The sequence below is a fragment of the Sus scrofa genome, chromosome 13 (genome assembly GCF_054392235.1).
Source record: "Sus scrofa isolate SSC_HxYL_T2T_F1_AM1 chromosome 13, Sscrofa_HxYL_maternal_Yorkshire_Landrace_v2.0, whole genome shotgun sequence".
Lineage (NCBI taxonomy): Eukaryota > Metazoa > Chordata > Mammalia > Artiodactyla > Suidae > Sus > Sus scrofa.
Genome location: NC_139395.1, coordinates 140,294,247 through 140,321,897, shown reverse-complemented (window position 1 = coordinate 140,321,897; position 27,651 = coordinate 140,294,247). Strand labels below are relative to the sequence as shown.

At 43.7% G+C, this 27,651-nt stretch overlaps 2 long non-coding RNA genes across 2 annotated transcripts in view; both read left to right on the top strand.

Moving 5' to 3' along the window:
- Positions 1–6,823, top strand: part of LOC146397662 (uncharacterized) — an 81,276-nt gene extending 74,453 nt beyond the window's left edge. The window contains exons 6-7 of the long non-coding RNA XR_014822657.1: positions 1,878–1,943; positions 3,861–6,823. This is a non-coding gene — a long non-coding RNA (uncharacterized LOC146397662). The remainder of the gene's footprint in view (positions 1–1,877; positions 1,944–3,860) is intronic.
- Positions 6,824–7,670: 847 nt separating this feature from the next.
- On the top strand, positions 7,671–14,868 carry LOC110256388 (uncharacterized). Its single transcript, XR_002337801.2, has 2 exons — positions 7,671–7,727; positions 11,059–14,868. It is a non-coding gene; the product is annotated as an uncharacterized LOC110256388 (long non-coding RNA).
- Positions 14,869–27,651: the final 12,783 nt, after the last annotated feature.

Sequence of the window (27,651 nt, the reverse complement as noted above, 5' to 3'; positions counted from 1 at the left end):
AAACATCTGATAACACATCTCCCTTTCCTGACCATCTACTCAGATGCTCTCCTTTGAATAAACTCTAGGTGGACGTCCCTAATTAACACACCAGAGTCTGTAGAACTCAGCAACAAGAGTGGCACCTTGACCAGAGAAGAGTCAAAACAGATGAGGGAAAATCATTTGTGCTGATTTTCTACTAGTCAAGTAAATTGCAAAAATACCCATTAATGAAGTTCCCATTGTGGCTCAGTGGTAATGAACCCAACTAGTATCCATGAGGATGTGGGTTCGATCCCTGGCTTCACTTAGTGGGTCGGGGATCTGGTGTTGTTGTGAGGTATGGTGTATGTCACAGACTCAGCTCTGATCCCGAACCACAGTGGCTGGGGTGTAGGTCGGAAGCTGTAACTCCAATTCAACCCCTAGCCTGGGAACTTCCATATGCTGCAAGTGAAGCCCTAAAAAGCAAGCAAGCAAACAAACAACCCCCCCCAAGAAACCCCATAAATGCAATTTTGAGAAAAAATAAAAAGGGGGAAAAGATCGCCCAGCTTGTTGCATGGTTCTGGCATTGGAACTGTATCTATCTTAGGGCTTCATACAGAAGAAAAGGACTTAAACTCGACAACTCACTGAGTTCCATCCTGATGATGTTCTCTCGCAGTGTGACTTGGGCAGGTATAGCTCCATCTTTTAACCCTATTTCCTCCACCTGTTGGTGCCTTTAGAAGTGGAGCATGCTTATGAATCATTTAGAGATCTCTTTATAATGCTGCTTCTGGTTCTGTAGGTATGGAGCGGGGCCTCTGATCCCACAGTTCTAACAAGCCCCTCAATGCAGCAGCTACTGGTCCTCCCCACATTTGAGAATTAGGGGGCTAGATAATTTTTAAGGCCCTTTTCAGCTGTGGACTCTCCACGAGTCACATCATCCCAGATACTAAGGTAGGAAGCAGAATAGGAAGGCCTCTCTAGATTATCCACCATCCATATTAAAATACTCCCCCTTTTTTCTTGGAGAGAGATAAGAATAGAATTCCTAAACCTAGGCTTAGCAAGATGGAAGGTGGGCTCTGATGGGAATATTTGCTCTGAATCTTAGACAATCTGAAAGGGTTTTTATGCTTGAAAGAGAAGAGAGGCAGATAGAAGTTATTTGAGGTAGATAGAAAAGCCGGGGAACAACCATCCATAGAAACCGCAGTGATGGTCTTGGAAATGGTCATTGGAATGTAATACAGAGCTTAATGCTAACTCCGCCGCAAGGCACGGGTGACCTGAGTTTAGAGATATTATCTCATGTACCCTTAGCATTCCTGCCAAGCTGCAGGGGAACAGCAGGGCTCTTCCCATCATAGGGGGGACTAGGTAGAAAGAAGGGGCTAAGGCTGAGAATACTGGGAAGGGGAGCCTCTGGGATTCAGCAGCAGAGGCTTGACTTTGACATGCCAACAGGAGCTGGAGCCTGGCATGTCTGTCATTGCACACACTTGGGCAGAACCCACTGAGGCTCTCCCCATGTCACCCCTTTGGAGCCACCCGTGGGCAGCAGTGTGGGGGAAGGAAAGTGTCTCAGCAGAACCTGGGTTTCACTTCCTGCCTTGAACACAGAGAGTCATTATATAAATATCAACCTCAGCAGCTGCTACTCTCACCCCTCTTCTCGCTATTACTCCCGAGGCCCAGCTCACAGGCATGCCGCCTGCAGCCTCTCACTTTCCCCTGGTCCCACAGCCTTGCACCAGGCCAGCCAGGTGGGTGCCTGGGGCAGAAATGAATCACAACCTCTCTCTGGCCCTCCAGCCAGCCATGCCAGTGACCCTCGCCTCACTGAGCAGGGGAGACTGTCCTGACCAGTGGCCCACGTTAATCAAATTAAACCTCATTTACAGATGTGACAGGCAGTCAGCCCATCCGAGAGGCCACAGAATGCAGCGTCAGCACTCGAGCTGTTCGAGGTGGGGCACGTTCATAGACGTATACCTGCTCTGTGAAATGAACTTAAGTCACCCAAACTTTCAAACCTGTTTTAAGTCAGGGAGTCAGTGTAGCATGGTATGAAGAAAATTCTGGAATGAAAGATCGAAAAATGTGTTCAAGTCTCCATGCCACTTCAAATGGAGAAAATCTCCTACTAATCTTCAAATAGAAGAAACTCCTCTCTGAACATTGGCTCATAGCTGTTAGCTTTTTTTTTTTTGTCTTTTTGTCTTTTTGTCTGTTGTTGTTGTTGTTGTTGCTATCTCTTGGGCCGCTTCCGCGGCATATGGAGGTTCCCAGGCTAGGGGTTGAATCGGAGCTGTAGCCACCGGCCTACGCCAGAGCCACAGCAATGCGGGATCCGAGCCGCGTCTGCAACCTACACCACAGCTCACGGCAACGCCGGATCGTTAACCCACTGAGCAAGGGCAGGGACCGAACCCGCAACCTCATGGTTCCTAGTCGGATTCGTTAACCACTGCGCCACGACGGGAACTCCCTGTTAGCTTTTTTTAATTTCAGAAGATATTTTAAAAAACAGAACAGAAGAGAAATCCCAGGAGTGTACATGTAATCTACTTGGCCCTAAATTTCTTCATCTTTAAAATAATGACACGAGCCATGCTCCTCATCCAGGGTTATCACAAAGAACACACAAGATACGTGATGTCTTCCTTTTTGCCTGAGTACACTGATTGGCATATAACTGTGTGTGTATATGCATAAAAGAGGTCGGCAAATTGGAATCTATTATTCCAAGTTATTTTAATTACTTATATTTTAATGTTATAGCCATGGCCATCCCAGAGGCAGGAAAGCATCAGCAAAGCCCAGCAAAATGGCTTCATTGGACTGTCAAAACCGTTGATGGAAAACAGTGTTTGGGAATCTCAACATCTACATGTGACCCAACAGATGTTGTCAAAATATTATGATCCATCTCACACTTGACCCACTTATGACCCAACTGGACATTTGGGATTTATTATTAAATGACAAGCAGACTACTAAGCAGTTTGTTTGGTATGGGTCCATTAAATAAATTATATATATGCTTTGACAAAGAGACTAAGGAAGGATGGGTGTTCACCAAAATATTAACTAGTGGTAGTCTCTGGATGGTGACACTTGAGGGGGTTTAAATTTTTTCCTCCATGCTCTTGTGGAATGATTGGCCCCTTAAAGGTCATGGGGGTTCAGTACTGTTAGTTTTCCTCTTCCCTTAAATACACATGTGAAGTATCAAGTGATGAGAAACCAAAGGTGAGAGAGCTGAAGCAAGGGACCATGGGTCCAAGCAGGGTGAGGGTATGGAGTTATTTTTTTTTAAATCTGTTTCCCAAGAGTTATTTGTTGATCAGGGTCAGCTGTTTGTTCATTCAATCATCCTGTCAGCATTAGCTCACTGGGTCATCAAAGAGTTATTGGGTTGCCTGTGCAATGTAGAAGAAGGGCATGGATTAGCTGTCAGAAGACTGAGGTTTGAGTCCAGCTACCATTTTTCTGAGGCCATGAGCCCTTTGTCCCTTTGGACCACCTGAGGCTCCCTGATGTGTAAAATGGGACTCATAATGGATGTGAAAACTCTCAAAGAAGTTCGCAGTGCTGAGCAGGGAAAGAGTTTCAGTGAAGTCAAAACACATGCCAGCAGTGCGAGAGAGAAGGGCAAGTCAAATAGAACCTGCGCTCTTAAGAAGCTTATGCTCGTGTAGTTGGCTGGCTCAGTGTCTCAAAGTCTAGCAGTTTTGGCATATAGGGAAAAAAATCTCTTAGTTTGAATCCAGGAAGCCTGGGTTCCAGATTAGTCTGAGCTGCTGACATGCTGCTATGTGACAATGAGCCACATAACTTCCCCCTTTGACTCCTGGGTTTTTTTTTTTTTTTTTTTTTTTTAGCTATCCCATAAAGTGATTATTAAGCCTGGTTATCCCGAAGACATCCAGGAGCTCAGACAGTCTGTGAAGTGAGTGAAACTGGGAAATTTGAACCATCTTAAGATATCCAGCATGAACCAATATGCATCATGTGCTGGCTTCTGTTTGTGCAGCAAAGGCACAGGAACATTACAGGCAGCAGTGATATCCCACTGGCACATCCTAGGTCTGTTGATGTTAGTCTTCTGCTCGGTCTCTGCTTCCTTGCTTAGCTTCCATCACTTTGCAAGAAAGAGAGAGTGCAGACCCTTCTACAAGATGACTTGGAATCCACCTGTGGGTCACGAATAAACATGATGGGCAGGACTATTTGCAACACCTTTTGGCCATGTTTCTGAGTTGTTTCTCAAACCTGTGAAGTAAGACTTGAATGGAGGAGGCAGAAAGTGTGAACCTTCAGGAGCCCCAGCTTAGAAATCTAGAGCCCTAGGTCAAGGGCCAGCTCAACCAGTGACTGACTAGTAACATTCATTTCTTCATCATTCATTTATTCAAGAAGTATTTACGGAGCACCTACTACATGTGATAGGCGCTGGGTTCGACATTTGAGACAATGAGTAGGACATAGTTTACTCAACTATGTGTTTCCTGAAAGTAAGTGTCCTGTCCTTATTTTTCCATAACTCTGCCTTAAGGAGCACATAAATGAGTAGGATCTTTTGACAAGTAATTTCCTTCCTTGAAACTCTGTGTTCTCATTTGTAAAATGGTTTGGGAGGAGTGGACTTAATGATCTCCAAGATCCCTTCTAACCTGAGTGTTCTGGTCTGCGGTGGCATTAACCTGGTGTCTTCCAATGAGAGAAAGGTTTGCATACAGAGATGGAGCAAAGGTCGCAGAACAATCTGCAGCAGAGGTGAAATGAAACAGCAGAACCTCCGGGGAGTGCGTGAAGCAAGTAAATCTCCTTTGCCTCGAGATAAGACGAAGCCTAATTCCAAATTCAGGCCGCTGTGCTGAGGCACTACAGAAGCAGTCACACGGGCTCTGGGTCTTGACCACAGCCTGCCCTCTGAGCCAGACTGGGAGCCACATGTTGAAGCTGAATGCATTCAGGCCCGAGAACCGGAATCTCTGAGTTCCTGTCACAGTCTCCCTCCCCCTGCTTTTACCTGTGTCACCAAAACTCTCCGGGGATGGCGACGCCTACCTCCCGTATTACTGTGATGATTAAATGTGAAAACACATATGAAAGGTCTTTGTAAACTCTGAAGTGCTTTCTACATGGAAAATAGAATTAATATTCATGAAGGAGGTAGAAATAAAAGGGCACCTTAAAGAATAAATTGGTACCACCCCAAAGTGGATAGCTGTGTGCCAGCCATTGAAGTAAGCATTTCGTAAGAACTAGAGCATTGAAAACTCATTGCATTGGATAAAGGTTAGTTTTCCCCATTCTCCACATGTGGAGATGGAGGACCTGGAAGTTTAAATAACTTGATCAGGTTCACGCCACTAGTAAGTGACAAATTTAGGACTCACACAAGGAAGGCTGGCTGCAGAACCTGTGCTCTTTACTGATATGCCTTTCTGCCTCCCTGCATAAAAAAAATATTTTCTAATTCAAGTTAGTTCTAGCCAGTAAACGAGACCTGAGGGCTGGACCGAGCACTGGGCACATGACAGTGAAGACACAGGAGCATTAAGTAAATAAGAAATACGCCAATAGGTGTCAGGATGGCTGAGCGTTCTAAGGAAATATGCCAAGGAATAAGGAAATAGATACCACAAATATGATCAGTATTAGAATCATGTAAAGAAAAATGTGGCATAGACTAGGTGATGAGTGATCCACAGGCTCTGCATTTATCAGACTAGGGAACAAGGTGGTGGATAAAAAGTGGTTCAAGGTGACACTGACAAGGTAAGGTGTTGGCCTCATGGTAAAAGATCTTGAGTGCTAGGCTAGAGTGAGCAGGGTTAGCCTGGAGCTGATAGGGAACAATGGAATTTTCGGAGCAGGTGAGCAGTGCATCAAAGTGGAATTTTAAGAGAGTTAAACTAACCGAAAAGAGGAAAGCAATTTATCTTGCACCAGCACTATTACCATAGTCTGTGGACTGGTAAAGATGAAGTTAGATGAAAGACAATTTTTCAAGCTGGACTCCTCATCAGGGAAGAGAGGGGATGAAACTTCAAGGATTTAGTACATCACTGATACTCAAAATGGTGAAGAAGGGAGAGGTGATCCCAGAAGAGTGGTTTGAAAGGATGTCGGGAGTGATGTACTCCCATCTCATGCTTGACTCTCCCCATCTCATTGTAGGGGTCATGGCCCTGGTTCTTGGTGGACTCCCCAGGTGATGGATAATCATCACTCCAGAAAGCAATCTGCTCTATCCTTGGACAGCTCCTCCTGATAGAACAAGTTTCTTTTCTCTTCCTCTCCTCCTTGTTGAACTACACATACTCAGCACTGTTTTATTCAAACCTAAGAATGTCTTTATCGCAACACATGCCGTGTTGGGAACCTCCATGGCCTCAAAACTTGCTTTAGGTATTAGCAAGGGAACTTTGTGGAGGTCTGAAGGGGCTGGACCTAGGGGCTCAGGACCCTCAGGAGAGACAGACAAACTTGGCACTTTGGGGAAGGAAGTCCAAACAAGTGGGGTGAGACAAGGAGCTCAGAAAAAGAAGATAAGAAGGAGCTACTGTTTATGTGCTCTCTGCAGCCAAAGCTCAAGAGCTGGGCTTCAGGAACCACTTTGCTAGCCAGGAATAGGTGCAGTGCCTCAAATGAATCTCAACTCTGATTCCTCTTAAGAAGCCTCTATCTCTTTTTAATGAATGGCTGGAGAAATCTCACAGATCATTCCTGTAACCAATACCCACTGGATGTCAGGCAGTGAGATTTATAAGTGCCTCCTATCCTAAGAGGGTTGCACTCTAGGGGGCAGAGGAAGGGGTGAGCAAAAAAAAAAAAATATATATATATATATATATATGTATATATGTGTGTATATATATGTAAATAATCTGCAATGTATACCTAAGTAACCATCCATCAAAACTTATGCTTGTTTTTGTTCATAACATGTATTCTCAGCACCTAGAATGAGGCCTGGCGTAGTCTCAGTAAATATGTGTTGAATGAATTGATGAGAGAGTGAATGAACAAGTGTCTGATGGCATCTGATCTGAAACTGTAACAGAGTTCTTCTGACCTCCAACTTAACACTTTACTCTCTGTAACCTGGTGATACTTATTTTGTAAGGTCCCCTGCAAGGCTTGTCTCAGCAGGTAGGCATTAACTGAGGCTAGGCACAGCATCGCCTACCACTTTCTATGACAACACTGCCCATCCCAGTACCAGCTCCTTGGCCACACGACAATCAGCAGAAGCCTGACTTGTTGAATGAACCTGGGCAAGTCCCTTAATCTCTTCCAACCCCAATTTCTTTCCTGTTAAAGAAAGAGAGCAGTACATCCAGTTCACGTTAGTTATTAAATAATTTCATTCTGGGAAAGAGCTTGACCTTGTTGAGAAAGGGAACAGATGGAACGGGCAGGACACTTTCCTAAAGCCTCTCAATCTTATCAGAGCATTCAGACTCCAAGGTTGGCCCTAGGGAGCAGCTGACATTAGAGGGGGAGTTGAACCTGTGAACTTTTGGCTTAAAAGTAAGAGTTCAACTCTTCCCCCAGTTCTCTCTGGTGTTGCAATGCTGGCCAAAGCTGGCTGCTGTACTCTGCGTAAGACCGGAAACCCCAAATTGGGTTTACATCTCTCTGGCCGAGGTACCTTCCCCAGCTCCACCTCCAGATGTTCCATGGGGGTTTGAGGTGTGGAGGAGGAGTCAACGGAGCTTGGTGTCTCTCTGGCTGAGGTGAGTCTGTGCACCCGCATGCACGAGAGAGCTGGGGGTGGGGGTGTCCCAGCCTGCTTCTGTAAGCGGGCGCCGCAGCCAGCCTCAGGGCGTTTTAGCCAGAAGGAAAAGTGCTTTTGTAATCACGAGATAGAGGCTTCCCCATTGCCTTTCTCAGAAAGTTTGGAGGCCATTTCTTTTTCAGCTAGACGCCGAGATTTTTCCCCACATCAGTAATATTTCAATGACTTTTACAAACTCGCCTGCCTGCTTTTTAATAAGCAGGGCTTTGCATTGATGGTACGTGTGCAAGGTCTGACCTTTTCATAGGAAAAAACATTCATAACCGAAGCCTATATATAGAAGCTGAAGACGGGAGCAGATAAAGATGTAGGTCATATGACTTTTTTGTGTGTGAAGCATAATGCAAGAGGGACGCAGCAGACAATTCAAAACTCATGAAAAACTGCCACTGGCTTGAGCCTTCCTAATATTTATCAAAGGCTTTCAATAATGATTTTGTTTTCATCTGGGAATTAGAATGCCACCTTCTATTCCTGAACACACGATTTTTCTCCACAGGGGAAATTCACTTAGTTTAAAAATGGATTTCACTATCTGGTTAACTCTTAACGATTCCTGTTAAAGGACAGAAGAATGGTGACCATAAAAATTTATTCAATGAACAAATATTTAAAATAATATGATTGGTAATTAAAAAAATCAGATTAGTATCAGAGGAATACTTTCCTCGAGGCTGATCATTACCTAAGCGAACATAAACCAAACTCCTCACCGTTTAAGGCTAACGTGATTAGGAAGTTGCTTGCCTATCTGACAATCTCCCAAGTGCCCCCCTTTATATGCTTTGTTCCACCAAGGCTTATATGTCTGTGCCTCTGTGTTCCTTTATTTTTCTTGTATTTGCTTTCTTTCATCTCTCTTCTTGGCACTCCCTTCCTGGGCATCTCTGCATGTTTGAGTCTATTCTGAAATCTATTGCTCAAAAGCAGTCACCTCTAAGAATCTTTCCTTCTGTTCCTCCCCAAGCTCTTTTCTTTCTTTTCTTTCTCTCTCTCTCTCTTTTTTTTTTTAAGGAGGTGATCCTAGCTTCCTCTGCATTATACTTGCTAATGTCTATTTCATCCCATTTTGTTAGGCTGTAAACTCTTTGAGAGCAGGGCAAGTGTAATGTCTGAGGCACTCTGAACCCCCAAAGCATCTAATACTGAAGAGCATATACAACAGGCATTGTAAAATATATCTCTGCAAAGTGTTGACTTAGTGTATAAACTTGGCTTGGATTGCACTAATGGTGATTTGTGGAGCGATTATGTATAGCTACTGTACTAAGCATTATCTCATTTGAACATCACCGGTAAACCCATGAAGCTATTGTTATTGTATCACCTTCCACAGCTGAAAAAACTAAAGCTCAAGGGAGTTTTATACTGTCACGAAGCTGACAGAACGAAGGCCAGATTCAAACTCAGATCTGCCTGGCCCAGTGGTTTGCTGGGAGCTGACTTGTTCTAGCTCACAAGAGATGATTGTTAAATTATCAGGAATTTGGAGAACTGGTTAAAAGCACAGCTCTTATTAAAAATTGTGTGATTGAGTCACTTTGCTGTACAATAGAAATTGAAGAAATATTGTAAGTCAACTATACTTTAATAAAAAAATTGTCTTGTAAACATAAAAATAAATTAAAAACAATGGTAGGAAATACTCAAAACTCATCACTTCCTATTTATTTTATGAAGTTTTATTATCATATATGTCCTTGAAGTTATTAATATTGCTGTATCCATATATTAGAACCTTTTCCAAACTCCACATTCAGCAATGTTGCACTGGTAGCTTGAAAGTGGCCATGGAGGACCATTTATACTGAGAATATTGGAAAATATGACAAATGAGAGCTTCCTCTCCCCGTACGCCTCCCACTTAGAGCCAGTTGTTAAACATTTACCAGCACACAACTGGTCTGGCCCCAAGGTCAGACAAAGATGTGAATAAGTAATAGACTTTGGGTCCAAGACTCATATAGAGTCCTCTGTTTCTGGGCTTAACTTTCACCCAGTAGGACTTAGCTTTGGACCATCAAAGATAAGCTGCTTCCTGATGACACCAAATTGATATTGGCATGGCCCCTTTAGGCTTCAGGGTTGGAATCAAAGTAACTCTTAGTAGCTATATTTTGCCTACACCCATATATCCTAAACCACTGACACAAATTTAATTATGCTTTTCATCACACCCTGGAACACATAATGAATCTCTGGGAGAGTAAAACAGGAATTCCAAAGTATGGGTATAAATTTATTTTCCCCAATTTACATGAGTGGAATAACCTACCGTTTTATCTACATATCCTCAGAAGCTAGATTTCACGTACACTGTTGCCATGCTATGTATCTTACAGTGGTTCTCATGAAATGAGATCTGAACTTTGAACCAGAGTTTACCGGTTTACATACTAATTCTTTAGCTCAAGAACAGGTGTGTTAGCATCACCGGGCCTCAATTTCCTCATCTGTCCAAGGAGAAACTTGGCTTAGATGACCTTAAAGATCCTTCTGGCTCTGTTTCTAAATGATGCTGCTGGACAACTCTCTCTTCAATGGCTCAGTTTGTGCATCTGTAAACAACGGGGAGCGGGGGGTGGGGTTGAGTTGAACCAGGAAGTTCCTAATGTCCTTTGCAGCTCTGTCAGCTTGTGGATCGGCATGAAAAGGTCCGACTTCCAACTAAGGGCAATCTCCTCAGTGCCCATCAAAAGCAGCACATCTAACTTAGCACCGGAAGAATGCCAGCGGACCTGCTTGACACCCAGACCTCAGGTGTAGAGAGAGATCTTGGAGATGGAGTTGCTTTTTTGGCCAGGAACCCTAGCTGCCGCTGGGCCAGGCTGCCACAGCCCTCAAAACAAAGGGAAATGCGTAGGCGAAGGGAGCGCCTCTGCTGTTTTCTTTTAGATGGTCTAGAAGACTAAAGAAGTGAGGGCGAAATATCTGTACAGTGGTTTAGATTTGACACTCCCGCTGGGTCTGCAGGGAGGAGGGTGGGGGCGAGGGAGGCTCAAGACGTAAGAGGGGTGTCACTTTCTGTTGGACTGGGGAGACGAGGTGGTGGTGAGAAGGAAGGAGAGGGCTAGGCGGGAGCTGCTGCTGCGGTTCTCAGGGTGAGCCCAGCGCCGGCAGTCAGCTAGCACGTCTCGGTCCCTGCCCTTACTTGTTGACCCTGAACCTACAGCTCATTTGTATCTCTACGGAAAATCAAAAAGTGTTCATAACCCCTCATCTACATGTTCATCCTCATCCTCCCCCACACAACCCCTTATGCTTTTCAGGTTACGAGCCCTTTGACATCTTAAAAATCTCATCCGACCCACAAGACATCTCAGTGAAATAGGTGTTATTACTCGGACTTTTCAGAGGAAGAATCGGACCTTCAGAAAAGGAACTGAGGTTGTTCACATCACCTGTGTGTGGAGCTGAGACTGCAACAGAGCCTATTCTTCTGACTTTAAGATGAGTGCATGCCTCCAGCTCCCAAATGGCCACAAGGGTTGGAGTAAAAGTAATTCTTGACGTCAAGCTATTAGCTGAACTGACATGTTTCTGAGCGGCTGCTCGCCTGAGGACTCACAGAACCACTCTAAGGAAAGGAGGAGTCAATGCATTCCTAGACTCACTGAATCCAGGAAGTGGACAGAACCCTCACATTCTCTGGCCCACACCTTCAATATTCAGATGGGGGGAAACGCAGCCTACAGAGGAATATGGCACATCCAAAATCAGGTACTGAGTCAGGATCAAGGCTGGGACTTCACCCACTTGTCATTGTCATCTGCACAGACATACTCACTTCTGCTGGCTTTTTAGCCACCAGCAATATTATGAGATCGTAACTACTCTAAAAGCCTCAACGTCACTGTGAGGCAATGTAACATTTTCCACCAGCATGGACAGGGACAGAAGAACCATGGATGGAGGGAGGCCAGTATGCTCCCATCTCAGCTGTCATTTTGCATTTGATCCCTTCTGTGCCAGCAACTGGATTTATTGCTGGTTAGAACAGTGACTCACGGTCCTTTGACGCCAACCAACTAATTTATCCTGCTATGCTTAGTAGGTACAAATGTTTAGCATGTGGTCAAAAATAGAGATCCCTCACCCTCCACCCCGTCATCCCGGCCCTTAACTCTTGCTTGAGCTAAGGACTTTCTCAAACCCACGTCAAACTTTTGCCTCAAATGTAATTGGCTTTATTTTAGGTATCACTGACTTGTAACCCAGTCATGAAGGCTAGCAAAATATAAAAGGCAAGACTCTCACCTAGGAGTTCCCTGCCCCAAGTCTATCCTCACTTCTTTTTTAAAACTGATTTGTCACCTTTGGCAACTCATTTCTTCTCTCTGAGCCACATTATCCCCAAATGAGAGGGTTAAATTGGGTGAGTTTTGGTGGATTGTCTATTTTAAGGAGGTTCTTATAAGATTATGCTTTTATCAGAGGCATCTTGCTACATCTCAGGTTTTCTCTATCATCCTGATATGCTTTGGGGATGAGGCTCTGTTCTCAATGGAGTTCTGCTCTATTTCTAAAATGATGAGGAGCTCCTTGAAAGCTAAGAACGATGTCAGTTTAACCTGGGTGAAATTAACTTCAGGATTAGCAATGGGGGCACAACAAACTTCAGAACTTGACATGATTTAAGTTTTCTCTCTTGCATTACAGTATTTCTTTTGAAACCTACTTCCCAGGCCAAATGGACAGGGCACCCACTGTAAGCATCTAAGAAGTGAAAATGAATTCAGAGGAAAACCCTACAGGGCTAAAAATAAATGAGGTGTTTTATTTTAAAAGTCACAGATAGCTTTGACTCTGGAGAGCTGGCTGTGTATTGATTTTTCTAACATGACTGTGAGAACTTGGGTCTGAAACTTGAGTCTCTCCATCTACTTATTCAGCTAGTATTTCTTAAGTGCCTGTGTAGTGCCAGGCAGTTTGCTATGGCTGTGGGAAAACAGCCATAATATTAATACTACCCTGATCCTAAAAAACTTAAACTCTTCCAGAGATGATTTGGCAGGTGCCCAGATCATTAGGTTTTTGTTTGTTTTGCTTTTCAGGGCCGTACCTGTGGCATATGAAGTTCCCAGACTAGGGGTCGAATTGGAGCTACAGCTGCCAGCCTACAGCACAACCACAGCAACTCGGGATCCGAGACTTGTCTGTGACCTACATCACAGCTCACGGCAATGCCGGTTCCTTTAACCCATTGAGCGAGGCCAGAGATCACACCTTCATCCTCATGGATACTAGTGGGGTTGGTAACCTGCTGAGCCACGACGAAACTCCCGGGATCACTGTAGTTTAAGGCAGTGGCTTCAACACCAGGAGAAATCTTGGGGCTTCAGAGGAGGGTAACATTCTGTTTCCCTGACGGTGCTTCCCAGAGAGAGTGGCATCCTCAGTCTTGATGGGGATCAGCAAGATTTTAATTCAGTGTCAATAAGCCAGAGATGGGGGAGCTTGCCTCTTTGTGATTCTTTTTTTTTTTTCCTTTCATCTATAGAATGTGATAATAATAGTATCAGCCTCATAGACTTGTGAGTAATATGTGATTTCATATGTATTAAAGCTCTTAGAAAAGTTCCTGGAACATTGTAAGTGCTCAAAAACATTAATCATTATTTTTATTCTTAGCATCAGAGTAAAATTACCCTCAAAGTTTCTTACAGTCTCAAGAGCGAGATCCATGGAGGGAAGCCCCGTACCCATTGACTTTCTTCTAGGTTACAGTAAAGCCCCTCTGGTCTTCGCAGGTGTCTAGGGTGCAACTCACAACTGTACTGTCACTTTCTCCATCTCCCCCAACTTGTCTTTCTCTGTCTTTCAACCTCTAACACACACACACACACACACACACACACACACACACGCACACATGCATGCACACACAAAAAGTGCTTCTCTCTGTAGGAGCTGGACTGTTTATCAAAAGCTCCAGGTGTAGGAGTGTTTCAAGTGATTTTTGGAAACTGATATAATTTCAGAGATAATAGGCATCAAGACTGTGGGTGTGAAATACAAACAATAGGTGAGTTCATATCGACATCTTTACATTGAGGAGAGGTGGGTTTTCCTTTTGATTGCTTTTTTTTTTTTTTTTTTCTTTTCCAAAAGCATCGTCATTTATTTGGTTTGACAACAATCTTTCCTCTGGAAATTAGACATCAAGACATACAACACAGGGGTGTAGCTGATTAATTGTAAGAAGGACTCAATCTCTTTTGAGCATGGCTTGGTCCTCCTTCAGGCATGGCAGCCTACAAAAATGAATTTGATATGAGTCATTTATTTTACATAAACCAAAGAGGTTACCCCTAAGATGAACTGTCTGGCTTACTGTTCCCCACCCCCACCGAGTCCCACACACCATCGCAGGAAGGCATTAGCAGTTTCAAAACTTGAACTTTCTCTCAAACATTTCTTTACTTGAACCAAGCAGAATTTCTACATTAAAAAAATAATTGTCACTGTGCCAGTTGTATTGAATGATTATGGACATGTTGTCCTTTCAGTTGAGATAATATTTCTCACTTACCATCTCTGTGGCAAATAGTGGAGAGAGGTTTGTGCTCCTGGATCCAGCTGTGGGTTTTTCTTTTTTTTTTTTTCTTCTCTCTGGTCACACTGAAAATGGACAAGTGATTGTGAGAGGCCGACCAAGATTTCTTGGTACCCCAGGATTAGGGTTGTTGCAGCTCATTTGTTCACCCCACACCTCTTCTGTTTTACAGATGGAAAGACTGAGGGCCAAAGAGAGAAAGTGACTTGCTGAAGGTCACGGAGGGGTTAGAATCTAGGTTTTCTGAATCGCAGTCCTGGCTTCTAATAATAGAACAAAAGATTAAAACACTAGCCTATAACCACAGTGCTCTTATAAAATGTAGTGATATGATACAATAATATCTGGCTTGAAATGGTTGTTATGGGCATAAATAAGATAATGAATGTAAAATCTTCATACAAAATCTTAAAACACAACCTAGGTGTTTGATAAAGACTGTAGAACATATACCCAAATCAAGGAAAAAATAAGAATTGTATTCTTCTTGCAAATAAAACAGAAGTTCCAAGGCCATTTGAAATGTATTTGCCTGTGTGCCTTCTTTCAGCCTGAAGTTTCCTCCATGTAGTTCGGCACTAGGGAGAGTCACGTCATTCTAGAACTAAAGATAATTTGTCTCAGTCTCTCGTATAGCTAGCCATCTTGAACCAAGCATAAGGGGAGGCTGAGGTCAAAAGCAGAAACATAACACTAAACTTGAAGATGGCATCTGCTGACCTAAACACAGAGAAGGAAGTCTACCCTCAGAGTGGAGGATTCCCAGCCAAACAGGTAAACAATAGCTTTGGTACCACAGAGACTTCCTCCAGCGCAGAGATGATGGGGAGGAGTGGTAGAAATTTAGTTCACAAGACAGGTTGGGCTGGAGACTGGAAAGACATGCTGCTCATGGGACTTTGAAGATACGGATTTGAGACAAGTAGAGTCACCTGTGAGATTGGCAGCCACACATTGCATTCTTGTGGAAGCAGGGTCAGACTTGTCTGGAGCCAACCATGGGAGGATGTTCCCATGAGACAGAGTGTGGTGTAGAACTTTCAAACAATCTAAACTGTTAAAACATGGGACAAGGCTGCCTCTGAGAAGAGAGCACATTATCCCAGAAGCTGTCTACACAGCCTGTGGAAGGGATACTGAAGGGAAGAGGCAAACAGAAAGGGGTTGCAGACCGGATAAAGCCCCTCTGTGCTCTGCCATACCCTAAGAGCCTCTCTGAGAGTCTAGAATTCCTTTTCCCAAAGAGAAAGGATACTGGAAGAGCCACAGGAGTCAGAATGGCAATAGGCAGAATGGAAAATCCTTAGCAGCCCTACCTTTCTTCTCCCATAATAAGAGAATGATGCAGTCTTGCCCTCAGGGAAATGAAAGGGCAGGAACTTTCCAAGGCAATAAAAGGAGATGCCTCTAGTGCTATATTCAGGCAACATGTGGAAGTCCTTGCTTGCAGATGGACTGTGGAGTTTTTTTAGCACAAAGTCTTCTGTGGCTGAAGTGATGTGACCCAGATCGTGCAGCTGGGTTTCCCCATGCTAGGCAGTACCAGACCTGGAGGACCACCCTCCATGGTCTAGGAAGTACAGGGCTGGTGTGGGGTGCAGTGGGGGGAGTAGCTCTGGGAGGGGTTGTAAAATTTCTCTTGAAATCTGTGATGCTGCTTTAAAAGGCCAATGGGATCATCAGAGAATGTCCTGCTGTTTATCAGAGTGGGCTACATAGATCACTAATTCAATGAGATGCACTTTCTAGGGCCAACTTAGGGGAATGTTGCACATCCAAAGCCTCCTGCCCAGGTAGATTTGAATGTAAAGGCTCTGAGAAGGGCTGGAGCAAAGCTACCTGTTTCATTTTGAATAATCCTGCCTTTTTCTAACTATTTGACCATGGCAACCATTTTTTCCCCCCACTGTACAGCAAGGGGATCAAGTTATCCTTACATGTATACATTACAATTACATTTTTTGGCAACCATTTTTACTTTGTACTACAGTCATCCTGAATGCTGATGCTCCATAGGGAATCCTTTGGATACAATTTTTGGGTAATCTCATGGATTCTGCAGTCACTGACACAGGGACCCACAGAATGTTCGAACTGAAAGCAACACAGGATTGAATGCCTTCCTTGACTTTTTAAATAAGGAAAGCAGAGGCCTAGAAGGGTTGTACAAAAATGCTGTCCTACAGCCATTAACCTTGACCTGTAAGAACCTAAAATTTAAAAATATCGACAAATGACTGTGCAACATTAGGTCATGGCTTATGATGTAATATTATGTTATATATAAGGTTAGATGGGAGTTACCAGAGTAGTAGACTTGGGATTAAAAGATCTGGCTTCTCACCTGAAGTCTCTGACTTTTCCACTTTCACTGCTTGAGCCCATCATTCCACTTATTAGCGCTAGGTACTCTCTCCTCTCTAAACTGGGGGGTGGGTAATGCTTGTCTGGCTCATTTCACAAGTTCTGGTGAGAATCAAGAGAGAGAAAGGATGTGAAAGTGGTTTATAAATTGTAAGGTACTATATAAAATGTGGTGAGCCTTCCCCCCCACCCCACAGGTCGATGAATCAGTTGGCATCAGGAGGATGGGTACATTTTTCATCGCTTTCCTGCTTCTTGAGGGTGGTTTTCAGGAATCTCTCCATACCCTCTATCTTTGCACTACTTTCCTGGTTAGTGAGGTGACCTGTCACCTCTGTGGGGAAGCTCTCAGCAAAGCCTGTTGCTCGCTGCAATGAGACGTGGAGTCTAGGACCTTCATACTCACACAGAGCCAAGCTGACTGCAAGGGAAAGCAGGAAGCTATGGGCAGAGCCAGGCCCTCAACAGTTTGAGATATTTGGTTTCTACTTCTCATAAACACCTGTGAAGAAAACAAAGGCCTCCAAATTCTGTGTCATCAGGACTAAACAAAAGAAAAACATGCCAGCAACATTAGCATCAAGAGAAACGAGAGCGACAGACGGAATGACTCGGTTGATGAAGCCTGGGTATCTTATCTCTGGAATGTTATTGATGATCTGAGTGTAGTGTGAGATCTTAAGTGAAATGAATTGGTGGTTTCAGTTCCGGATATGGTATGCAAAGAAAAAAAAAATTGCTCTTTGAAATTCAGAGCTTCCTCGTCTGGGCTTCAGGAAGCCGCATGCCTGAAGCTGAGTGTGGAAACTGACTCATTTCTAGCCCTTTGAGATTAGCCTCTCCAGCCCCCAGACTGTGGGCAGGATCTGAGGCCTAATGGGAAACCAGAATTGGGTCCAGCCAAGCCTAGAGAAGATCTGAAGGAAGGCTATTGGATACACACCTCTTTCAGGGTGATTGGCCTCCCAGAAGGTGCTATACGCAGTGGGTCTTCTGGTCAAACTATCCCCAGTGTTTTTCAACTTGCAGTTGGTGGTAGGTGGGTGGCCTGAAATGAGAGGAAACAGAAATACAAATGCCTCTCTTATCTTGTTTTCAAAGTCATGTGAAGCAGGTTGGCTGACTGACCCACTTGGGTCAGTGGCTCTGAGTGTAAAGGAGAAGATACTTTGCCATCCCAAGCAGCCCTCGGAAGCGAGTTGTTCTCCCTGACTGTCCCAACCATCTGTGGCTTTGATTCTCTGGGTGTCACTCAGGAGGCCCAGGAGAGGTATTTTAAATAACTTATGTCAACAGTAAAGCACGTTAGAGATCACATTTTCCCTTTACTCCTCCAACATCGGTGCACGTGATGTGTCAGTTAAACTGAAGCATGGAACCCCCAGGAGGACAGGAGGGAACTCAGATTTTCTAGAAGGACTAGTTCAAGCTCGACCCTCCAGATCTTCCATCAGTGGTTTCCAGGCTGCTTGCAGACCATCTCGGCAAGAGGAATAACCACTAAGAGGACCTTTTGTTTCAATCTGATTGGCATATTATGGAAACCCCAAACTTGTTGAAGGATAATGAAAAGGATGCTCGTTTAAATGAGAAGCCAGTGAGAGACAAGGTGATATTGGAACGTGGGGACCAACAAAAGATTTGGCTCAGGGTCAAAAGATCTGAATTGACTAACTCTATGACTTCTGGCAAGCCACTTAATCTCTCTAAGCCTCACATTTCTCATCTGTAAAGGGAAAACACTAATTACAAATGAGACCACAAGTGTGAAGGCATTTTCCTTATAAATGGTAAGGACTATGCAGAAGTTCATGGTTATTACTATATACAGGCTTTGTGTGTGTGTGTCTTTTTAGGACCACATCTGCAGCATATGGAATTTCCCAGGCTAGGGGTTGAATTTGAGCTGTAGCTGCTGGCCTACGCCACAGCTGCAGCAAGGCCAGATCCGAGCCTTGTCTGCAACCTACACCACAGGTCACAGCAACACCAGATCCGTAATCCACTGAGTGAGGCCAGGTATCAAACTTGCGTCCTCGTGGATGCTAGTCAGATTTGTTTCTGCTGGGCCATGACAGGAACTCCACTATATGCAGGCTTTTGATATGAATGATTAATTTGTGTTAGAAGTGAAATTTCAGTCTTCATCTCAGAAGAAGCATTTATTTTCCAAATTTTCTCATCTGGAAAGCACTCATAAAACATATTAGTCCACATTATAGATTTATTTGCATGGCACTTCCAACAAGTATCCAAAGAAACTTATGAGATGTAGAGACAACAGCCTCATCAAAACACTGAGAAAGGATTAAAACCTGGCCATGGAAGAAGAGGACAGTGAGGAGGAAGAAAACAGAATCATAATAACTTTACTGAAACAGAGTGTGATTTTGAGCTTCCCAGCAGCTTAGACAAAAAGGGAAATGCATTGTATTATACAGTCCTTTTCATCCAGTAATGGGAAAATAGCTATGTATGGCTTGGGAAGGGGGACCACATCCTTCCATACCCTAAACTCCACAAGAAATGTATCATGGGCATATTTATTTAAGGGACTTGAAAAAATAAAATTGGCAGGATCTTCAAAAGGAGATGCAGTAAAGATACCATTCCAGTCCAACCACTAAGTGATATTTCCCTCTGTGAATCAGTGCTTGCCTTCCCAGAACAAACAAACAGCAAGATGATTAATAGAAGGAGCATACTGCCTTTAAAAAATAGGGCAGTGAAAATCAGAATGTTTGCCCCTGGCTGGGGCATGCCTCTGGCCCAGGGACTCGTGGAGGCAGTCACCATTCATTAGCAGAGTCCAGTCAGCAAGGCAATCTACAAGGTGCCTTGCACAAGGTCACCTGGTGTCTCTGAAACTGACTCTGCATTCTGAGTTCCTTAATACAATTTTTTAGGTCACAATGTTCTAGGCAAAGCTCTCTATTGATGTACATCTCTCATGCAAGATTTAGATCACCTCTTTTCGGGCAGCACTCCATGGAAACACCGCCCATGATTCCTGAAGTGGAAAGTGATTGGGTCCCAGTCATGCCCAGCTGGAGTGGACAGTGGGTCTGCAGTTGACCTGTGGCTGGAGAGTTGGCAAGCCTGAGACTCTCAGAATCTAGTCTTTAGTAGCTATTATTATTTCGATGCTGTCGTAAATTCCTGTTTACCTAAGATGGCTAGGGAATGGGATATTCTGGGCAATGGAAAATTCTGGTTCATCTGGTTACCATCTATATGATTTGCTGACTCTTGGTTTCCAAACGGTAAATTACAAACATGTTGCTAAACACTAAAATCATACACTAGCATGATTTAACCTTTTTTGATAATTCATAAGGTACTTCAAGATCTTTTAGCATTCAATGTTATCATTAAGATTGTAACCTCCTTTTCTGGAATCCTTGGTGCAAATGCAGAAGGTGTGACAAATTGAGCTGCCGCTGCACTAAGTCCCCCATCAGGAATTGCTGTTGTGGTTTAGTTGAATCATTTCATGCTGGATATCAATTTGTTGGCTAGTGAGATAGTAAACATAAACACATTAGCATAGTGTCTGGTAAATGGTAAGTTATTATTTTACCATTTCTTCCTCTCACGAATATCAGGGGAAAAAAAAAAGAATCTGATTCATTGAATTGGCTGGTTTGGCTTCTGTACAAATACAATTCATAGTTCATTTCATTAGTTCTGGCAAGGACTACAAGAATAATATGCCTGATTCCCTGGATTCTTAGAAAAGAAAACTAAGGTCAGAGAGAGAGAGCGTGACTCTGCCACAGTCTCAGGGCTGATAAGGCTTAGACTTGACGTAGAACCCACATGTCCCGGAGCTAAGGCCAGGGCTCTTCTTAGCAGTTTGACTCCTATAACATGCAGAGTTTCTGCACAGAGGGAAAGAGAGGTCAAGGGATTCTGGGAAGTCACCACTATTGATACTGTTTGAAGGACCTCAAAGTTCCCTCTGTATAAAAGCCCGGCCCTGGCCTTCAGACAATTCACAGAGTAAAGGACTGATGAAGTCCCCAGGATCCAGTCAAAATGAAAACTTTTCAAAAATAGCCCAGAGCCATACAGCTCCCCACATTGGCAAGAGTCACCTTCCAAAAAGCCACCAGACAGGTTTAAATTCCTAGCATCTTTCTTTCTTTGCCTGTTTTGCAGCTCGATTCATTCCTATCTCTGCCTCTTGGGTACTTTCAAAAGTAAGTTTGTGCTCACCTAACTTCCAAATTAATTTATGTTAAAGTCCCTCCCTGTGTAGGAAGGGGAAGAAGGAAATGAATGATTTTGATGCTGCTTGCATTTTTTTTAAAGGCAGGACTCAACTGCTTGAAAATGAGTTGCTCTTTGGATTTAGAAGTGTTTTCCATGGTTTCAGATTCTGACTTGTTTCTTTTCTTCCTACCGATCTTTGCGCACGCTTTCCTGCCTTTGATCCTGGGCCTGGAAATCTGCTGTTTGCACAGGAGTGACCAGAGGGCTGAGATCTCTCCTGCCTTCTAGAGTGAAGGAGGAAACCTCATGTGAAGCCAGTGCTAAGGTCTGAGGGCTCGCAAGACTCCCACTCTTACATTGCCTGAAAAGTACTTTTGGTTTCTGGCATTCTATAGCACATCTTTTTTTTTTTTTCTTTTTTTCCGGCTGCACCTGCAACATATAGAAGTTCCCGGGCCAGGGATCAAACCTGCACCACAGCAGTGACCTGAGCCATACAGTGACAACGCTGGGTCCTTAACATTCTTCACCACCAGGGAACTCCTATATCACATCTTTTTAGCTTTAGGAGATTTGTCAGAGCTCTCTGTGTATATGTACGTGTGCATGCATCCTGATATTTTCTGTAAAAGTGTAAGGAAACAGTTAGAGCAAGGTCTCTGCACTGTTTACGTCTCCCCACTCAGGATCTTCCAGTGGCCCCATTGCCTACAGGGCGCATTTTAACCTTGGATGTTGGCACTCAAATATAGGAACAGGGCCTGGCCAAAAATTGGCACTGGGTAAATATTGTTTGAATATAAACAAGGCAGGTGTCTAGGACCTAGGTGATCCCTTCTGCCCCACCTCTTCCAGAATGTTTAACACCCCCTTCCCTCTCTTTACATCTTTGCTGTAGTTGAACACACTGCCCACCTTCCTCCACTGCCCTGACTCTGGTCCCTCCACACCCCTGTTCGAGAACACTTGCTGACCCACATAGTCAAAGTGAATTTCTGTCTGCTGAATACAGGTGCTCCTTTGTGAAGTATTTCCCAACTCCTTCTCCAGGCTTCATTCACATGGACATCCTCTATCATCTTAAGTACCTAACTGATCTCCCTCACTCAAGTATAACCTGGAGGACAGGACCCATTTCATCCCTCTCTGAGTTCCCCACTACCCCGAGCAGAGGGCTGAGCACGTGGCTGCTGCCCAGACAGGCTCTCTCGCTTGAACTGTAACCTAGTCACCTTCTCCTCTAGCTCGGTAGAGAAGGAATGGTGTGTCTTCACTCTTTTCTCCTCCATTGAAAGCTGGGTTAGGAATTATTTCTGGCCTCACCTCTGACCTAAATCTACACAAGTATATCCTGATAACCACACCCACAGATGATGGGGTGAGCAAAAATAGCCGCTGGAACTGTGTAACATAGCGGCCCATGCATGCCTCTCCAGGCCCTTGCTCAGCCCTGGAAATTTACAGGAATGTATAGTTGTGCTCTTGTTAAGCCAGCTCGAAACCTGTTTTGCTTGAGGCTTCTTCCCTCAGCAGGTATGTCGGGCTGTGATAAGTGTTGCCAACTGGGACAGGAGGACACCCAGCCTGTGCCCAGGCTTTATTTATCTCAGTGCAGCAGGGCTCCACCAGCTTTTTGATCCTGAATCATGAACCAGGGAGCCCTTTGAATTCTTTCAAGCCAAGAAGGCATTCTGAGGCAAATGGCAATAACCAGGCATGACTTACGGACTCTCAGAACATGGGACATCAGAGCTGGAGGTAACTTTCAGAATCACCAAATCTGACTCTTCATTTCACAGATGACAAACCAGATTAGCATTGTTTTGCTGTTAAAATGAGGGGAATAGACAATATGCATCCACTTAGGAATTCCCATCCTTCCATTCAATGGTCTATCAATCAACTCATCTGCTAACTATCCACTAACACCAGGTACCCAGCCCTCCTGGGTTCTGTATATAAAAGCATAATTGTGGGAGTTCCCATGGTGGTTCAGTGGGTTAAACACCCAACCTAGTGTTCGTGAGGATGCTGGTTCGATCCCTGGCCTCATTCAGTGGGGTAGGATCTGGTATTACCACAAACTGTGGCATATGTCACAGATGCAACTCAGATCTAGTGTTGCTGTGGCTGTGGTGTAGGCTGGCAGCTGCAGCTCCAATTTGACCCCTGGTCTGGAAACTTCCATATGCTTCAGATGTGGCCCTAAAAAGAAAGAAAAAAAAGCATAGCCAAGACACGGCCCCTGCTTGTCATGCATACACACACGCATAATTATGATTCAATGTGATAAATTATAGTGCAAGTGTGAACGAAGCATGTTCTGGGCACAGAGAAGGCAATGACTGGTCTGCTCCGCATGGAAGAGTGAGGGGAGGCTTTTAAGAAGAGGAGACATTCAAACAAAACTTTGAAGAAAGGGAAGGCATTCTGTAAAGGAGGGAGGAGGGTGATCAGAGAATGAGGGCAAGCCTGTGCCTGTGCTTTGCCTCAGAAGAGTGGGCAGCATGCCAGAAGGGCAGTGGGCTTTGGTGGGATCCCAGAAAAGGCCATGTGGTGTGAGGTGCAGGCATGTGCTGTGGCCAAGGTGAACGTGATGCGGAAGCCTAGGGTGGAGATCTTGGTAGCTGTGCCTACTGCCTGAGCTTTATCTTGGGGGTGACAAGGAACTTTAAAAGTTTCCATATGGGGAGTTCCCATTGTGGCACAGTGGAAATGAATCCAACTAGTATCCATGAGGACTCGGGTTCAATCCCTGGCCTTGTTCAGCAGGTCAGGGATCCGGTGTTGCTATGGGCTGTGGTGTAGGTCACAAACACAGCTCAGATCCTGTGTTGCTGTGGCTGTGGTGTAGACTGGCGGCTGCAGCTCTAATTTCACCCCTAGCTTGGGAACTTCCATATGCTGAGGGTGCATCCGTAAAAAGAAAAAATAAAAAAATAAAAAAAGAGTTTCCATATGGAGCTGTGTCACATCAAATGTACATTGCATTAAGGCCTCTCTGGCCACAGTAAGAAGAGATAGAGACTGTAATTGGGGCTCTTGTAATTGTCCTAGAATAGTAAAGGCAGCTAGTGAGCTTTCAGATGTGTAAATCAGATCATGCCACCTCCTTCTTATGACCTTCCATACTCTGTATCTGTCTGTGAACTGGGTTTACTCTTCATCATAAATTACAGCTTTTTTTTTTAATAGTGCTTACTACTGTATTAAATCATCTTGCTTATTTGTTTGCATGTGAATTGCCTGTCTCCAGTCCTAAAATGAGAGACCCATCCAGGCCAGAGCCACGTGTGTCTTAGTCACCACTGTATCTCTGGATTTAGTACAGCGCCTGGGAGGCAATAGGAGCCTACAAAATGTTTGCAGAATGATTGATGAGAATTTGACCTCGGGAAGTGATCCTGAGGACAGAGAGAAGATGGCCTTTCAAGGTGGAAACATGAATCCTCCCTTTGTAGATTCATTATGTACTTAATGAGTGAATGGTAGCTGCTCCTCCTCAGATAGAGGATGAAGTTTTATGATCTTAACTGACTGACATTACTACCCACATCTGAGAATTTTTATGGCAGGCAGCCCCAGCTTTCCTCTTGCCCTCTTCACTCCAAGTGTTCCTACAAATTATCAGTCCCTGGAATGTAACCATCCAAGGATCCTCTTCTGGTACTTATGTTCTAGACTTGGCTCAACTACCAATCTTGTAGAGTAGACAAGCTACTTTTCTTAGGGTTTCTTTCACTGTAAAATGAGAGTGCCAGCCCGGAACTGTAAGATGCTTTTTAACTTACATGCGATGATTCTCAAGTTTCCTGAATTAGGGCAAGAGTTCTTCTGTTTTTGTTTTTTAAGTATACAATGCATATAACATTTTAAATATATAATTTATAATTTTTATAAATTTATAAACATATTTTTAAGTATACAACATGTATACAGTGCATATAACAATGATTATATGCAAAATCTCATAAAACAAAATACCTCTTTTATATTTCTCTATTGTCCCTTTCATTTTCTGGCCATAAGAATTTTTACAGTTATAATCAGAGTGCATGGACAATTTTATGTTCCACTCTTATCCTTGAACATTATTTGTTTATGCCTTCCATGTTGCCACAAAGTCCTCCCATTTATCATTTTACTGGTTACATAATTTTCCAAGGAATTAATATACCATCAATTATTTAACCATTCCCAAATTGTTGGGAATTTGGATTCTTTCCAGGTTTTCATATTTTAAAGTGCTCTGAACATACAGGGTGTTTTTGTTTTTGTTTTTTTCTTTTTTAGAGTTATTTTCCTTAAGGTAAATCCCTCAGAGTGGGATTATTAGGTGAGGTTTATGGCTCTTGAAAAGTATTGCCAAATGGCTCTCCAAAAGGATTGTTTCAATTTGTATTCAATTTGTGTTCCACGCACGAGTGTGCCAGTTTCACAGAAACATTGCCAGCATGTTTTTAAAAATCAATTTCCTTTATTTTTTTTCAGGTTGAACTTGTATGAAATGGGGCTTCCTGCTTGTTGCTGTATCGGAACTATCATCAGTCAGGCTAAAGCTATAATACAGCACTTGGCAACTGGAAGCACCCAATAACCAGTATTGTCATTATTATAGAAAGAGGGATCTTAGGAGAGCCAAGCATGCTTGTCCTACACTCGAACTCAATTTTTTTCCATCATGGTCTCTGGTTAAGCTCACTCAGATACATACCCCTTACCTTTAAGTTTCCCTCAAAGTGCCACCAAGCATCCTCTATTCCAAGGTGGCCAAGGTTTCTTAGAAGTCACGAGTCAAACTCCATCAGTCACTGATTATCTCCTCCCTTCAACTCTCTATCAGGAGATGGTCCTCCCTAGAGATGAGAGGCTGACTTCTTTCCCCTGAAAAATGCTGTTTCCATTCATCTGAAGGCATTCTCCAAAACTTCTCCTATTCTTCACCTTCCCTAAGATAGCCCTTTGACTATTGGAAGATGGTAAATTAGTTCCCCAATGGGTATTTTCTTCTTCAAGTTAGATGTCTCATTTTTAAATCTATCCATGTGTAGGATAATATTCAGATTTTCACCGTCCTCATTGCTCTTATTCTCCGAGTCCCAGTTTGTAAAGTTCTCCTTTTAAGTGTTGGGCCTTTTTGTGTATTAAGAATTGCTGGGTATCTTCCGAGTGACAAGCAAGATGTAAGATGAATACACCCTTGTTCCTGGCCTCAATATGCTCAGCATTCAGTGGGTCAGAGAGAAGCTCAGGTCGCCAAGGTTTTGGTTTTAAAGAACTCTGAGGCTATATACTAGAGTAGGTGACCCCCTCAGGAGAATCCACTGGTCCTTTGTAAAACCAACCCTATGCATGCTTCATTGGTAAAATAATGACTGTCCTACTGAGCAGAAATTATTATATTATGTTTGGTAGAAATATCTCAGCATCCCTCAACCTGATTCTGAGGTTCGGACCACGAAAAGGGCTCTAGAAAGAGTATGAAATGACCACCCACCAAACAGCTGATTGAAGACCACACCAATGAGGGAGGCTCAAACATCCAGGCAGATGCATTATTGCAGCTGCTGGCTGTTTAGGGAGCCAGTACAAATCTAAGAAAAGCTAGTGTCTGGAGTTCCCATTGTGGCTCAGCAATAACAAACCCGACTAGTATCCATGAGGATGTAGGATGGATCCCTGGCATCCTCAGTGGGTTGAGTATCTGGTGTTGCTGTGGCTGTGGCATAGGCTGGCAGCTGCAATTCTCATTCACCCCCTAGCCTGGAAACTCCATATGCCACGGGTATGGCCCTAAAAAGCCAAATAAAAAAAAAGAAAAAAAGAAAGAAAAGCCAGTGTCTTAGGGAAGAAGAAAGTGAGCCTACTGTGAACCAGCTGAGAAATAAATGGAGAAAACGCTGATCTTGTTCTGACATTTTTGCATGACCTGAGGTAGGTCGCTTAACTTCTTGGAAGTCACTTTCTTCTATAGAAATGGGTAGGGTTGGATGGATTATTTGATCTGTAGATGTCCCTTCCAACTCTGACAATTTATGATCCACAGAACAGCAAATCCTAGCTTGTCAAATGCTTTCAATGACTTCTTGCATCCTCCCTCACCCATTCCAGAAAAGCACAAAAAGGAAGATGACCTCGCTCGTCACTGGGCAGATGTTGGAGAGTCCATTGGGATTCCATAGTCTCTGTAGCTACTATGGTGATTATGCCCAGTGGCAGCTAAAATCTGGTGCTGGCAGGATTTGCACCCCATTTAGTGAGCCTGGTGCTGTAGCTACTGCCTCTTACTTCCTCTCATTAAGGCAAAGCACTGTCTTATTTGGTTTTGTTTTCCCTGCATGTTTTGAGTTTGCTGCTTCCCAGCTCTTGTTATTAGAACAGACATAATTAATAACTCCTGGCACATGGAGCAGCCAGATTGGACAATCTGCCTTTTGCTTTCTTGAACTGTCTTCTGAGCAATCTGCAAGCCTGAATTTATAGCCTGGACCCCGTACAGTGGATTGTTTTGTAATCCCCAGAAAGAATCAGGAACTCACCACATTGCTAGCTTGAAAAAATAAAAATTCTCTTTGTAGTTCATAGTGGAAGTTTTATCCAACCTCTTCAGTTAAGAACTGAAAGCCACATGTGGTCTCATCCTTTCTTAAACCTCTCTTGAGAAGATGATTCTGTGGGCTTCTTTGGTCACCATCCTAGAATTTCCCATTGGGGATCATCAGGCTCA